Source organism: Bison bison, unplaced genomic scaffold (assembly GCF_000754665.1).
Source record: "Bison bison bison isolate TAMUID 2011002044 unplaced genomic scaffold, Bison_UMD1.0 scf7180017864489, whole genome shotgun sequence".
Lineage (NCBI taxonomy): Eukaryota > Metazoa > Chordata > Mammalia > Artiodactyla > Bovidae > Bison > Bison bison.
Genome location: NW_011495048.1, coordinates 4625273 through 4639014, shown reverse-complemented (window position 1 = coordinate 4639014; position 13742 = coordinate 4625273). Strand labels below are relative to the sequence as shown.

The following is a 13742-nucleotide window of genomic DNA, read 5'->3' as shown; positions in this document are numbered from 1 at the left end:
TAGTAAACACCACTTTGACACCCAGAGTTCAGGAAGGTTAAGGTTTAATGATTTTGTGTCTTTTAGATTATGTTTATTATACTGCTTTGGGAATCAAAAAATATAAGAAATTGAGAATAAAACTTGAAAAGCTTATAAAATTAACAATAATCTATAAAAGAATTAGAAAAGTCATCTGAATCTTCAGACTTGTAACAATGAAGAAAGATGTCTAAGAGTCAATCTAGCTAAGCTCTAAGTAACAATTTAAGAGTTTTATAGTAGTAAATAGCCTTATTTCTTCCACAGTCAAGTTTTGGACTTATTTTTCTTGATGATTTTCTTGGATTTTTACTAGCCATTTGTTGTTACAAATGTTCTAATGTGTCAAATTGCATAGAAACTTTAAAATAGTCATATTACCCTTCTCTTTAAAATCCCTCTAAAATTTTTCCCATTTGACATAATACACTTATGTTTCTAAAAACTCCAAAAAGTGAAGAGATATGTTTTGATTTGTGAAACAAAATAACAATTTTTATTTCTTCCAAATCTACCTTAATTATTTTATGTTGCTTTGCAATTTTTTATGTTTCAATAAATGCACAATAGATGATTGGAACCCAGAACAGGAGATCTGTTAATATTTTGAACTATATATAAAAAGATATTTTATTAAAATAAATTTATGCTATATTATATAGGAAAAAATCCTATAAAATACTGTTGCAGAAACCAGTAATTGAGAAACCAAGCACCACACTCAAAGAGTTGGAGAACTCAGGTTTATTATGCTGGAGGGCCCAAAGGAGTTAACACTCCAAGCTCTGAACCCTGAACAAACGGGTTACAGAGTTTTTATAGACGGACTATAGTGGGCAACACTAGCAGCTAATAGTCTGGTTTAAACTAAGGGGTTTCACGTGTGCAGGAACAGCAGTCAAGACAGGGAGTGGGCTGCCTGACCTTTACAGGGGCAGACATGATTAAGCAGGTTTGCAGGGACTGGGCAATTGCAAAGAGCAGGGCAAGGGTGAGTGAGATAAGCTCCAGTTCCTAGTATTGTTAAGTCCCCACTTTCTGAAACTGCATCATCTACGTGATCCAGGCTTTGCAAGGAGCAAGCTGAGTTACAGAGGCAGAATGAACAGGAGGTTATATAAAATTTTAATTTTTCCTCTTCAATCCAAGCTCTTCACACCTTAGAACGTTCATAGGAAAAGATAATCCACAGAAAAACCACGTTATTTTACAGAACTTTCATATTTACAACCATAAATTTATCAATATTTTACTTTTATTTAAATTTTTATATATTATCTTCTTTTAGTCATTAACCTGATGAGTAAAATAAACAAGGTTTTTTAAAAAGATTACTTTGTTTATATTTATCATCATATTTGCAAATACATCTAAGACATCAATTCTATAAACTTACCCCTTGTGTATTATTTTGATGAACTGAAAACTGCCTTTTAAGTAAGTTAAAAACTGAAACTATTTCATATCATCTTGTATTCATTATTCTCACTGTAAAAATGGTACACTTAGAAAAAGCATATTTAAATATAATTCTCCTGAATTGTTTTCAAAATCATACTTACAATTTATGATAACACCTTTTCAGAATGTCAGTTAATATTTTAAAAGTTTTTGAGTAACATATTTATAGCTTTTACAGAAGTACAAAATTCAAATATTAAGTATATTTCAAATTTCAGCTCTTTATGAAAATCAATACGAGTGCAGAGATAAACGACATTTCAGTAGCACGCTAGAGGTTTGTCAGTGAACCTTTTCAAACTATTCACATTATTTTCTGATGGCAAAGACATCTCAAAAGAAGTGTGATATGCTCTATGAATACCATCAAACCTCCTTGCTGTCTTACATTCAGCAATCGATGGTAGATTTGCTTTTTATGACAAGATGAATATATTCCAAATGCAGCTGTATAAAAGTAGCTGACATTATGAATAAGAAATGGAAAGAAGGGCATTTCCATTGAAACTAATTTTAGGGAACCAGACAGGCATCAGTTTTACTCAGAAGAGTGAAGGATTATATGAAAATGCCGATATAGATTGTGTTAAAACTACCAGTGTCCCTTTATTAGCCACAGGTTTCTAGGCATGCTAGATTAACTTTAAAATTTTGTTCACAGAATCTTGGGAACTTTCTTGATCTCATGATGCCTGATAGCTGTATGAGAGCAGGTAAAATAATGCCTCCACCTCCAGTTAGTATAAACTTTGAAAATAGTACACATATATAATATCTACCTGTTCACAACATATTATTGTTGAGATACCCTTTATGCATAATTCATTATCACTGAACATAAAGCTATAGAAGTCAAAGAATGTGCTTTTAGGAGAGTGCAAGGAAGAGTTTATCATGGCTACAAATTCCAGATCAAAGGTGCTTGCGCACAAGATGATGTTGATCCTAAAGATTTTCACCAAATATACTCAAAGGTTTAGAGTAATGCACTTGAGAATAGTATAATAAATAAAAGAATATCTCAGCAGGTAAAGTGATTATATAACATATAATCAAAGTTAAGTATTAGAGCTAGCGTACAATATCTGAGGTGAAAATATTCTCTGGATAAACTCTATAGTAGAATGGTAAAGACTTAGTGAACTTGAAGATAGATTAACAAAAATTATCCTACCTGAAAAGAGATTCAAAAACAATTGAAACATTTGGAAAAAGGTTCAGGGATCCTTATGAGGCAGTAAGAAAAGACTGACAATATGAATATTTGTCAATTGTGTTAGTAACATATATTATACATATACATACATACTGTATATATATAAAGTATAATTGATAGTAAGTCCTAGAAGAAGATAAATTTCCCTGATAGCTCAGTTGGTAGAATTTATTTCTTTAATATATACTACTTATGTATAATTTTTAATGTGAAATATGATACTCTGTCTTTTGAGAATTTTCTATTTTATAAAAAGTATCAAATTTACAGACACAGAGTTGTTTTTAGTATTCATTAATTGTGTTTACTCTTTCTGTGGTAGAGATAGACTCAATTTTATTTTTAATATTTATGATCTGTGCTTTTTTTTTTCTTGGTTAATGTGGTTAGAGGTTTACAATTTCATTAATTATTTTCAAAGAACCAGGCTTGATTAATTAATATTCTGTATTGTGCTTTTAGTTTTCAGTTTCTGCTGTTATATTTACTATTCCCTTCCTTATTCTTGCCTTGAGTTTAATTTGCTCCTCTTTTTCCAGTTTCTTGATGTGGGACCTTAGATCAATGAATTGAGACCTGCGTGTCTTTGTAACATAAGCCTGAAATGTTATAACTTTTCAGTAATGATGACTTTACCAAATGAAGATATGTTGCGTCTTCATTTTCAACCAACTCAAAATATATTCTAATTTTTTTGTGATTTTATTTTTGAACCATGGTGTATTTAGAAGTGTGTTGCTTTAACTTAAAATATTAATATTTGAGATTTTCCATAAATTTATCTGTTATCAATATTTAGATTAATCTGTTTTAATCTGGAGAAAAACACTTCATATAATTTAATTTTTTCAATTTGCTAAGCTTTGTTTTATGACTCAGAAAAATGTTCTGTTTGTGAATGTTCCAGGTGAACATATTTTAAAATGCATATTTGGCTGCTGTGGGTGGAGTGTTCTGTCCATGTTAACTTATAAGTCGTTACGGTTGTTCAGGGCTTCTATATATATAATTGCACTGATTTTCTATGTACTAGTTCTACTGTTTTTCTACTAATTACTGAAAGGTAATGTTAAACAGGAAGTTAGGCATGAGTAAGGAGGGGTGGCCTAGCTAAAAAAAGATTCAAGCTGATCTCTAAACCCCACCCCAGACACGCCCCAACATGGCCCAGAAGAGCTCACAGATATGCTACAAAATAAGCATAGAGATGGGTCCAACTCTGACGTTTGTGCCCCAGATGCACAGTGGATACAAATAACTACAGGGGCTTCTCCAACTCCCGCATATGCACCCCTGATGCACAGCTGTGTCCTCAGGTGACCTTAGGCAGCAGGGAGCCAATTAAAGGTTCATAAATATCTATATATGCATACATCTGATTATAACAGATTGAATTATGGTAAAGACATGTACAATAGAGCTGTGGTTATGTAACTTGCAGAAAAAGTGAAAGTCGCTCAGTCATGTCCTACTCTTTGCAACCCCATGGACTTATAGTCCATGGAATTCTCTACTCACAGGAGTGGGTCGCCTTTCCCTTCTCCTGGAGATCTTCCCGACACAGAGATTGAACCCAGGTCTCCCGCATTGCAGGAAGATTATTTACCAAATGAGCCACAAGAGAATTCCAAGATTATTGGAATGGGTAGCCTATCCCTTCTCCAGAGGGTCCTCCCTACCCAGGAATCAAACTGGGGTCTCCTTCATTACAGACTGTCAATCAAAACTCTCAGTCCTCGCCTACCTGGATGAACATCTAAAAGCCCTGTCTTGAAAAACCTGCATACCTCATCATTCTGGCGCCAGAGCCTCTCTTGGCTTGGTCCCACCTCTCTGCTGAGGTGTTCTTTATGTTCTTCCTTCTATAAACCAGGGTCCAGTGCCTCTCTTGGCTTGGTCCATCTCTCCCTTGAGCTGTTTTTCCAGTTGTTTCTTCAATAATCTTGTTTTTGCCATGGGTAAGACTTCAGATTACTCTTTGCATCCTTACCAAGAACAGAGGCCCATAGGGGAGGGTTCTTTTCAATGCTCCCTATATCCACTAATAAGTAACACACACACACACACACACACACATATATATATATATAAGTAATATATATAACATATATATTTGCATATATCATGGTGAATTTGTCTATTTTGCTTTGCATTCTTTCAGTTTTGCAATTTGGGGAATTTTTTCTTAGTTGCTTTCACTTTTAATGTTGTTATATATTCATTGAAAATTGATTTCTTTATCCTTGAATAACAATCTTCTGGACCTAGTACTTTTTGTATCAAAATCTGTTTATTCCCATATTAATATAAATATTCCAGCTTTTTAAAAAAGTAGATTGGATTTTTCCATCATTTCAGTTTAACTCATGTATATCTTTATAATTAAAGTGGGTTTCTTATAAACAGCATATAGGTGGATTTTTTTCCACTTTGAAAATCTTTACCTTTTATTGCTGTGTTTAGACAGTATACCTTAATGGAGTCATTGAGGCTCGTGATTAAAATTTATCTAACTGCTAGTTGTTTTTCTATTAGTTGCATCAGATTTTGTCTTTTGTGTTCTTTTGGATTGATTATTTTTAATTCCTTTTTTCTCCACAGTTGGCTTAGTTTTTTTCTCTTTTAAAAATTGTAGGGGCCCCATGTGGTCTGGGCATGCCGAATGGAGATGACAGTGGCCTGAGTGGAAGCCAGAGTATCAGTACAGAATGATGCTGAAGAGCCTAGTGGACCTTTGGTGGCCAAGGGCAGGGCTGGAGAAGGGTCTGGCCCAGTAGAACCATAGCAGCAAAGCTGCCAAGTCCTTCATGATGAAAGATTTGGAGACATTTCTATCTCCTTTGTATAATTGATAGGTTGGATGGTGAAGAGATGGCTGACGGTGTCAAAACCTTTCTGCAGGGCCTTTCCAGGGGGAATCAAAGACTCCATCTGGGGAATTTCTATTAATACCATCTCAAAGCTAGATGCTTGAATTCAGCAAGAGAGAGAGGAACAGTGGAAAAAGAACAATTAGGATCCTGGCTCAGAGGAGAGTCCAGAGTATAGTAAGGAAACAGGAGTGTGAACCTGTATTGTCAGTAGAAATTTTCAATGCTGTACGTAGAATGGTGGCGTTGTTCTGGTTCAGTCTCCTCTTGTTTTATCGAGTGCTTGTTCCTGTGCTTAGTCATTAATGGCCCAAATTACTGGTGAGCCATCACGAAATGGGGACGTTTGTTTGCAGTTGGAATGCTTCCTCACATCAAATTTCATTGTTGTTTGGGTGCTCCTCCTGTTTGTGTTTAGCAAAGCTGTGAACCCTATTTTGTTTCAGGACATTATTGAGCTGGCATTTGAGGTATCAGAGAGGAAGCCTCACCCATTCCCTAGCATTAGCCGAATAATAGCTGATACGCTCTTCAACATTGTGCTGTGGGCTCTCTTCCTTCTCCAGAGGATGTTTGTGAGTCTCTTTCCCATCCATCTTGCTGGTCAGCTGGTTGGCCTCCTATATACATCTCTTCTCTACTCACTACACTTCTTCAAATATCATTGGTTCAATAAAGGAACTGAAATACACCAGTGGTTGTCAAACATAAAAAAAATGGGCTTTACTACTTTGGATTCAGTTTGCCCTTGATTTTCTCACAGTGATGAAGTCCTCCTACACAGTCAATGGATGCCTCTTGTCTGTCCTCTTTCCTTTATTCATTATCAGCACCAATGAAGCAAAGATCTCTGCAAAAGCATATCTTTTCCAATTGCACCTCTTCTCCTTGGTGGTTTTCTTAAGCAACAGAGTCCTCCATAAGATGGTCTACCTGCAGTCTGCCCTCAGTAGCTCCACTTCTGCAGAGAAGTTCCCCTCACCTCACCCATCTCCTGCAAATTCAGGGACCTGCTGCTGGTCCCTGGAGTCATCTGCCATCCAGTGGAGATGGGTGAGACAGGAAGGATTCCATGGCAGTTCTTTACCTTGTTCACCTCCCCAACCAGGGAAGGCAGGACCCACTGTGCCAAGGGCCCTGTGCACATTCCAGTCTCTCTGAGGAATGGGGATTTTTGTCTCTGGTGCAGGTAAGGCAGAATCTCCCTGCATGGATTTTAAACACCAGTGAAAAGTGAAAGGACCACAAGTTTTTCTGCAGCTCTTTTCTAGCATCTGCCAGCCCCACACCTGGACTGATTTCAGGACTTTTCCTCCCTGTGCCATTTAACCTCTCACTTGTCTTTCCTGTCTTCAACCACCCTTGAATGAATGAACTTTTGTAATTCTAGCCGTTGTATTCTGTGGACCTGTTACTTTTGTCTTCTGCAAAGCACATATATTGGATGTGGGAGGGAAAAGAGACTGCTGCTTCAGATCACTCCCTTTATAGCCATCACTGTCTTGTTTTCTGTAACTTGGATTAGACTTGGATTTCTTGCTCCACTGCAAAAAAAAAAAAAAAAAAGAGAGAGAGAGAGACTGAGGAGATTGCACAGTATTAAAGATCTCACAGTCAGATTTGCTGGGTTTTGAGGAGTGATTTTCCTTCTTTGCCTCAAAAGAGAAAAAGACTTTCCCCCACCCCCAGTTGTACATTTAAAGACCCTCCAACTGTAAAAGTGAAGAGTGAAATTGTTAGTCTCTCAGTTGTGTCTGACTCTTTGCAACCCCATGGACTGTGGCCCACCAGAATCCTCTGTCTATGGAATTTTCCAGTCTAGAATACTGGAGTGAGTAGCCATTCCCTTCTTCAGAGGATCTTCCTGACCCAGGGATTGAACCTAGGTCTCCAGCATTGCAGGTGGATTCTTTGCTGCAAATAGAAGCAAATGTAATTAAAATTACATTTCCAAAATCTTTTTTGCTTTATGTTGTTGTTGTTCAGTCACTAAATTGTGTCTGACTCTTTGCAGCCCCATGGACTGCAGCACATTAGGCTTCCCTGTCCTTTACTATCTCCCTGAGTTTGCTCAGACTCATGTCAACTGAGTTGGGGATGCCATCCAACCATCTCATCTGTCACTCCTTTTCCCTCCTGCCCTCTATCTTTCACAGTATCAGGGTTTTTTCCCCAATGAGTCAGGTGGCTGAAGTATTGGAGCTTCCGATTTAGCATCAGTCCTTCCAATGAATATTCAGGATTGATTTCCTTTAGGATTGACTGGTTTGATTTCCTTGCAGCCTAAGGGACTCTCAAGAGTCTTCTTCAGCACCACAGCTTGAAATCATCAGTTCTACAGCACTCAGCCTTCTTTATGTGCAACTCTCACATCTATACCTGACTACTGAAACACCATAGCTTTGCCTATGTGGACCTTTGTCTTCAAAGTGATGTCTCTGATTTTTACCATGCTGACTAGTTTTGTCATAGATTTTCTTCCAAGGAGCAAGCATCTTTTAATTTTATGGCTGCAGTCACCATTCACAGTAATTTTGGAGCACAAGAAAATAAAATCTCTCACTGTTTTCCACTCCCCTCCCATATATTTACCATGAAGTAATGAGACCAGATGCCATGATCTTTGTTTTTTGAATGTTGAGTTTTAAACCTGTTTTTTCACTCTTCTCTTTTACCTTCATCAAGAGGCTTTTTAGTTCATCTTCACTTTCTGCCATTAGAGTGGTATCATCTGTATATCTTAAGTTTGTTATATTTCTGCCACCAATCTTGATTCCAGCTTGTGATTCATCCATCTTGGCATTTTGTGTGGTGTACTCTACATATAAGTTAAATAAGCAGTGTGACAGTATACAGCCTTGACCTACTCCTTTCCCAGTTTTTGCCATGTAAAGTAACATAATTAAGCAAGTAAAATTCATATTTACAAGTCTTGCTCACATTCAAGCAGTGAGAATTACACACGATTTGTCAACTAGTGGACAGAAATATGACGTTTTCTTAGAATTCATTCTATAGAGAATCTCACTATTACATAATCTTATTTCTGTCTTCCCATCATTTCAGTTTTTTTTTTTTTTCTATTTTTGACTTTTTTCTCAACTGAGAGAACTCCTGTAGAGAGTACATAGTCATTGCTCTTTATATTTACTCCAGGGCGGAGAATTTCTATGTAATACTAATCTCTCAAAGTAATCATCATCTCCTAAATTTCTCAATAACAATGACACTGGGTTAGTAATTCCACAGGATGATCTATATAGTATCCAGATCCTAAATATATCATCTCAACAATGACTTTGGACAAATATCTTTTATTAGTTTCTTGGGGGTATAGTAATTGAGCACCACAAACTAGGTAGCTTAAACAACATGTCTGTCACATAGTCCTAGAGACTAGGATCTCAAAATCAAAATGTCAGCAGTGTTTTTTCTTTCTGAGGGCTGTGGGGGGAAAACCTATTCTATGCCTCTTCTTTACTTTGTGGTAGCCTTAGGCATTCGTTGCCTTATAGATGATGTTTCCCCTGTGTATTCATGTTATTTTCCTTCTCTGTATGCCTCTGTGTCCGAAATCACACTTTCCATAAGAAACCAGTCATAAAGGATTAAGGCCCACTATACTGATCTAATTCTGAGTTAATTACTGCTATAAAGACCCTGCTGCTCCTAAGTCACTTCAGTTGCGTCCGACTCTGTGCGAACCTGTAGACGGCAGCCCACGAGGCTCCCCTGTCCCTGGGATTCTCCAGGCAAGAACACTGGAGTGGGTTGCCATTTCCTTCTCCAATAAAGACCCTATCTCTAGATAAGATGACATTCTGAGATACCTGGGATTAAGATCACAATTTTTTTTTTTTCCAGGGGTAGACATAATTCAACCCATAAATATATCTCTTCGTGGTATTTTGGGAGAAATTTCTACTTATGTGAAAATAAATAAAATGAGGAATGCCTCAGTTCAGTTCAGTCGCTCAGTCGTGTCCGACTCTTGGCGACCCCATGAATTGCAGCACGCCAGGCCTCCCTGTCCATCACCAACTCCTGGAGATCACTCAGACTCATGTCCATCTAGTCAGTGGTGCCATCTAGCCATCTCATCCTCTGTCGTGCCCTTCTCCTCCTGCCCCCAATCCCTCCCAGCATCAGAGTCTTTTCCAATGAGTCAACTCTTCGCATGAGCTGGCCAAAGTACTGGAGTTCCAGCTTGAGCATCATTCCTTCCAAAGAAATCCCAGGGCTGATCTCCTTCAGAATGGACTGGTTGGATCTCCTTGCAGTCCAAGGAACTTTCAAGAGTCTTCTCCAACAGCACAGTTCAAAAGCATCAGTTCTTCAGCGCTCAGCCTTCTTCACAGTCCAACTCTCACATCCATACATGACCACAGGAAAAACCATAGCCTTGACTAGACGAACCTTTGTTGGCAAAGTAATGTCTCTGCTTTTGAATATGCTATCCAGGTTGGTCATAAATTTTCTTCCAAGAAGTAAGCGTCTTTTAATTTCATGGCTGCAGTAACCATCTGCAGTGATTTTGGAGCCCAAACCTAGTTAGTCTTAAATTGCAAAACTGGTACCATAACATAAAATTCAATTTACAAAACATGCATTAATATTAATGTTCACAGTTTGTTCTCTCTCTCCCTTTTTTTTTTCTTTTGGTTTCATAGTGCAAAGAATCATCAACTGGTATTGGTGAAACAGAAAAATAAAACAAAACCAAGACATAACAAAAAATTTCAAGTTGTTTAGCAACATCAAGTTGATTTTAAATAATTGTAGCATACAAAGGAAAACAAAATTTTCACTGTCATCTTAAATATTTACATTACAACATCTATGATAAAACCAGTTTTAATACATACATACAAGCATTTAAATATATTTGACTCTCAAATGTTAAAATCTGAAGAAAATGTCAAGCTTTTTATTGTTCTGAATAGACAGTTTCTTTGTATAACAAACACGCCAGTTTCTTAAATAGACTATGTAAGTATTTATAGACCAAACTTTAGTAGATTCACAACAAGATTCTTGCTTCTCAGGAAATAATATTTTTTACCTGATAAGATTTGATCCTTTCTCAGACAAGGAAAACTTTCCATTCATATGGTTTCAGTTGAAAAATTTTGAAGAATTTAGTCTAATATATTTCTAGTCTGAGTGCTGTACCTGGAGTGTTTTTCAGCTCCCAGGCTCATATTGCTACAAATGTCCTTTTGTTACTTTACCCTGTGGGAAGATGTTCCTCTCAAAGCATTAATAACTAACCTTCTTATCTAACACAGTAAAAGGAAAATCACAAAAAGAAACATGTAAAATTTATTTCTCATCATTTTATCCCCAGAAATATATACATATAATATTCTTATTCCATTCTGACTAGGTGGTATCACTCAGAGACAACTTGGAGTTGAAGTTGAGTTTACCAGCTTAATTGATTTCTTTAGGTCATTACCCCTGAATGTAGATTTTTCTACATTCAAGGAGTATGAAAAAAATATTTGAAAAGGAGAAAGAAGGCAGGAAGAAAGGAAGAGGGAAGGAGGAAAAATATGAATCCCAACCTTCCTAGCAAAAATAATCAGGGCATGGAACCCCTTTATCTGCCTGTTCTTCTCTGAGATTGCCATTTCAGCCTTCCCCTTCTTTTTTTTTTTCAGTAGAATTCATATTATCAAATAAAATTGATTTAAAAAAATCTATTTTCCCATTACCCAAAAAGTTGCAGAAATGTATGTTTTTGTCATTGTGCATTTTTGGCAAGTGAGTCATTTAGGCAATCACTTAACTTTACTTGGGTTCTGTAACCCAAATGAAGCACGCCGGCTGCAACGGATCTCACAGAAGCGTGCCCGAAAGGAGCTACCCCACATCGGAGGTCAGGGACGGCGGCCAAGAGGAGGTACCCAACGTCCAAAGTCAGGAGCAGTGGCCGAAAGTGCCAGGCTGCGACGGCACAGGAGCGGCCAAGAGGAGTTACCCCAGCCCGAGGTCAGGGACTGCGGCTTAGAGGAGCAACCCCACGTCCAAGGAGTGGTGGCTGCCCGAGTGCAGGAGGGCCAAGAGGAGCTACTCCACATTCAAGGTAAGGAGGGGCGGAGGTGAGGAGATACCCCTCCTCCAAGGTAAGGAGCAGCAGCTGCTCTTTGCTGGAACAGCCATGAAGAGATACTCCACGTACAAGGTAAGAGAAATCCAAGTTAAGATGGTAGGTATTGTGAGAGGGCATCAGAAGGCAGACGCACTGAAACCATAATCACAGAAAACTAGTCAATCTAATCTCATGGACCACAGCCTTGTCTAACTCAATGAAACTAAGCCAAGTCCTGTGGGGCCACTCAAGATGGGTGGGTCATGGTGGAGAGGTCTGACAGAATGTGGTCCACTGGAGAAGGGAATGGCAAACCACTTCAGTATTCTTGCCTTGAGAACTCCATGAACAATATGAGAAGGCAAAATGATAGGATACTGAAAGAGGAACTCCCCAGGTCAGTAGGTGCCCAATATGCTACTGGAGATCAGTGGAGAAATAACTTAAGAAAGAATAAAGGGATGGAGTCAAAGCAAAAGCAATACCTAGTTGTGGATGTGACTCATGATAGAAGCAAGGTCGGATACTGTAAAGAGCAATATTGCATAGGAACCTGGAATGTTAGGTCCATGAATCAAGGCAAATTGGGAGTGGTCAAACAAGAGATGGCAAGAGTGAACATCGACATTCTACAAATCAGAGAACTAAAATGGACTGGAATGGGTGAATTTAACTCAGATGAGCATTATATCTACTATTGCGGGAAGGAATCCCTTAGAAGAAATGGAGTAGCCATCATGGTCAACAAAAGAGTCTGAAATGCAGTACTTGGATGCAGTCTCAAAAACGACAGAATGATGTCTGTTTGTTTCCAAGGCAAACCATTCAATATCACAGTAATCCAAGTCTATGCCCCAACCAGGAACGCTGAAGAAGCTGATGTTGAATAGTTATATGAAGACTTACAAGACCTTTTAGAACTAACACCCAAAAAAGATGTCCTTTTCATTATAGGGGACTGGAATGCAAAAATAAGAAGTCAAGAAACACCTGGAGTAACAGGAAAATTTGGCCTTGGAATACAGAATGAAGCAGGGCAAAGGCTAATAGAGTTTTGCCAAAAGAACACACTGGACATAGCAAATACCCTCTTCCAACAACACAAGAGAAGACTCTACACATGGACATCACCAGATGTTCAACACTGAAATCATATTGATTATATTCTTTGAAGCCAAAGATGGAGAAGCTCTATACAGTCAGCAAAAAAAAAGACTGGGAGCTGACTGTGGCTCAGATCATGAGCTCCTTATTGCCAAATTCAGACTTAAATTGCAGAAAGTAACGAAAACCACTAGACCATTCAGATATGACCTAAATCAAATCCCTTATGATTATACAGTGGAAGTGAGAAATAGATTTAAGGGACTAGATGTGACAGATAGAGTGCCTGATGAACTATGGTCAGAGGTTCGTGACACTGTACAGGAGACAGGGATCAAGACCATCCCCATGGAAAAGAAATGCAAAAAAGCAAAATAGCTGTCTGGGGAGGCCTTACAAATAGCTGTGAAAAGAAGAGAAGTGAAAAGCAAAGGAGAAAAGGAAATATATAAACATCTGAATGCAGAGTTCCAAAGAATAGTGAGAAGAGATAAGAAAGCCTTACTCAGCGATCAATGCAAATAAATAGAGGAAAACTACAGAATGGGAAAGACGAAGGATCACTTCAAGAAAATTAGAGATACCAAGGGAATATTTCATACAAAGATGGGCTCGATAAAGGACAGAAATGGTATGAACCAAACAGAAGCAGAAGATATTAAGAAGAGGTGGCAAGAATATACAGAAGAACTATACAAAAAAGATCTTCATGACCCAGATGATCACGATGGTGTGATCACTGACCTAGAGCCAGACATCCTGGAATGTGAAGTCATGTGGGCCTTAGAAAGCATCACTACAAACAAAGCTAGTGGAGGTGATGGAATTCCAGATGAGCTCTTTCAAATCCTGAAAGATGATGCTGTGAAAGTGCTGCACTCAATATGCCAGCAAATTTGGAAAACTCAGCAGTGGCCAAAGGACTGGAAAAGGTCAGTTTTCATTCCAATCCCAAAGAAAGGTAATGCCAAAGAAT

The 13742-nt window shown here is 38.0% G+C and overlaps 1 pseudogene; it reads left to right on the top strand.

The window, feature by feature from the left end:
* The first annotated feature begins 5569 nt into the window (after positions 1-5569).
* Positions 5570-10280, top strand: LOC105005359 (annotated as a pseudogene).
* Positions 10281-13742: the final 3462 nt, after the last annotated feature.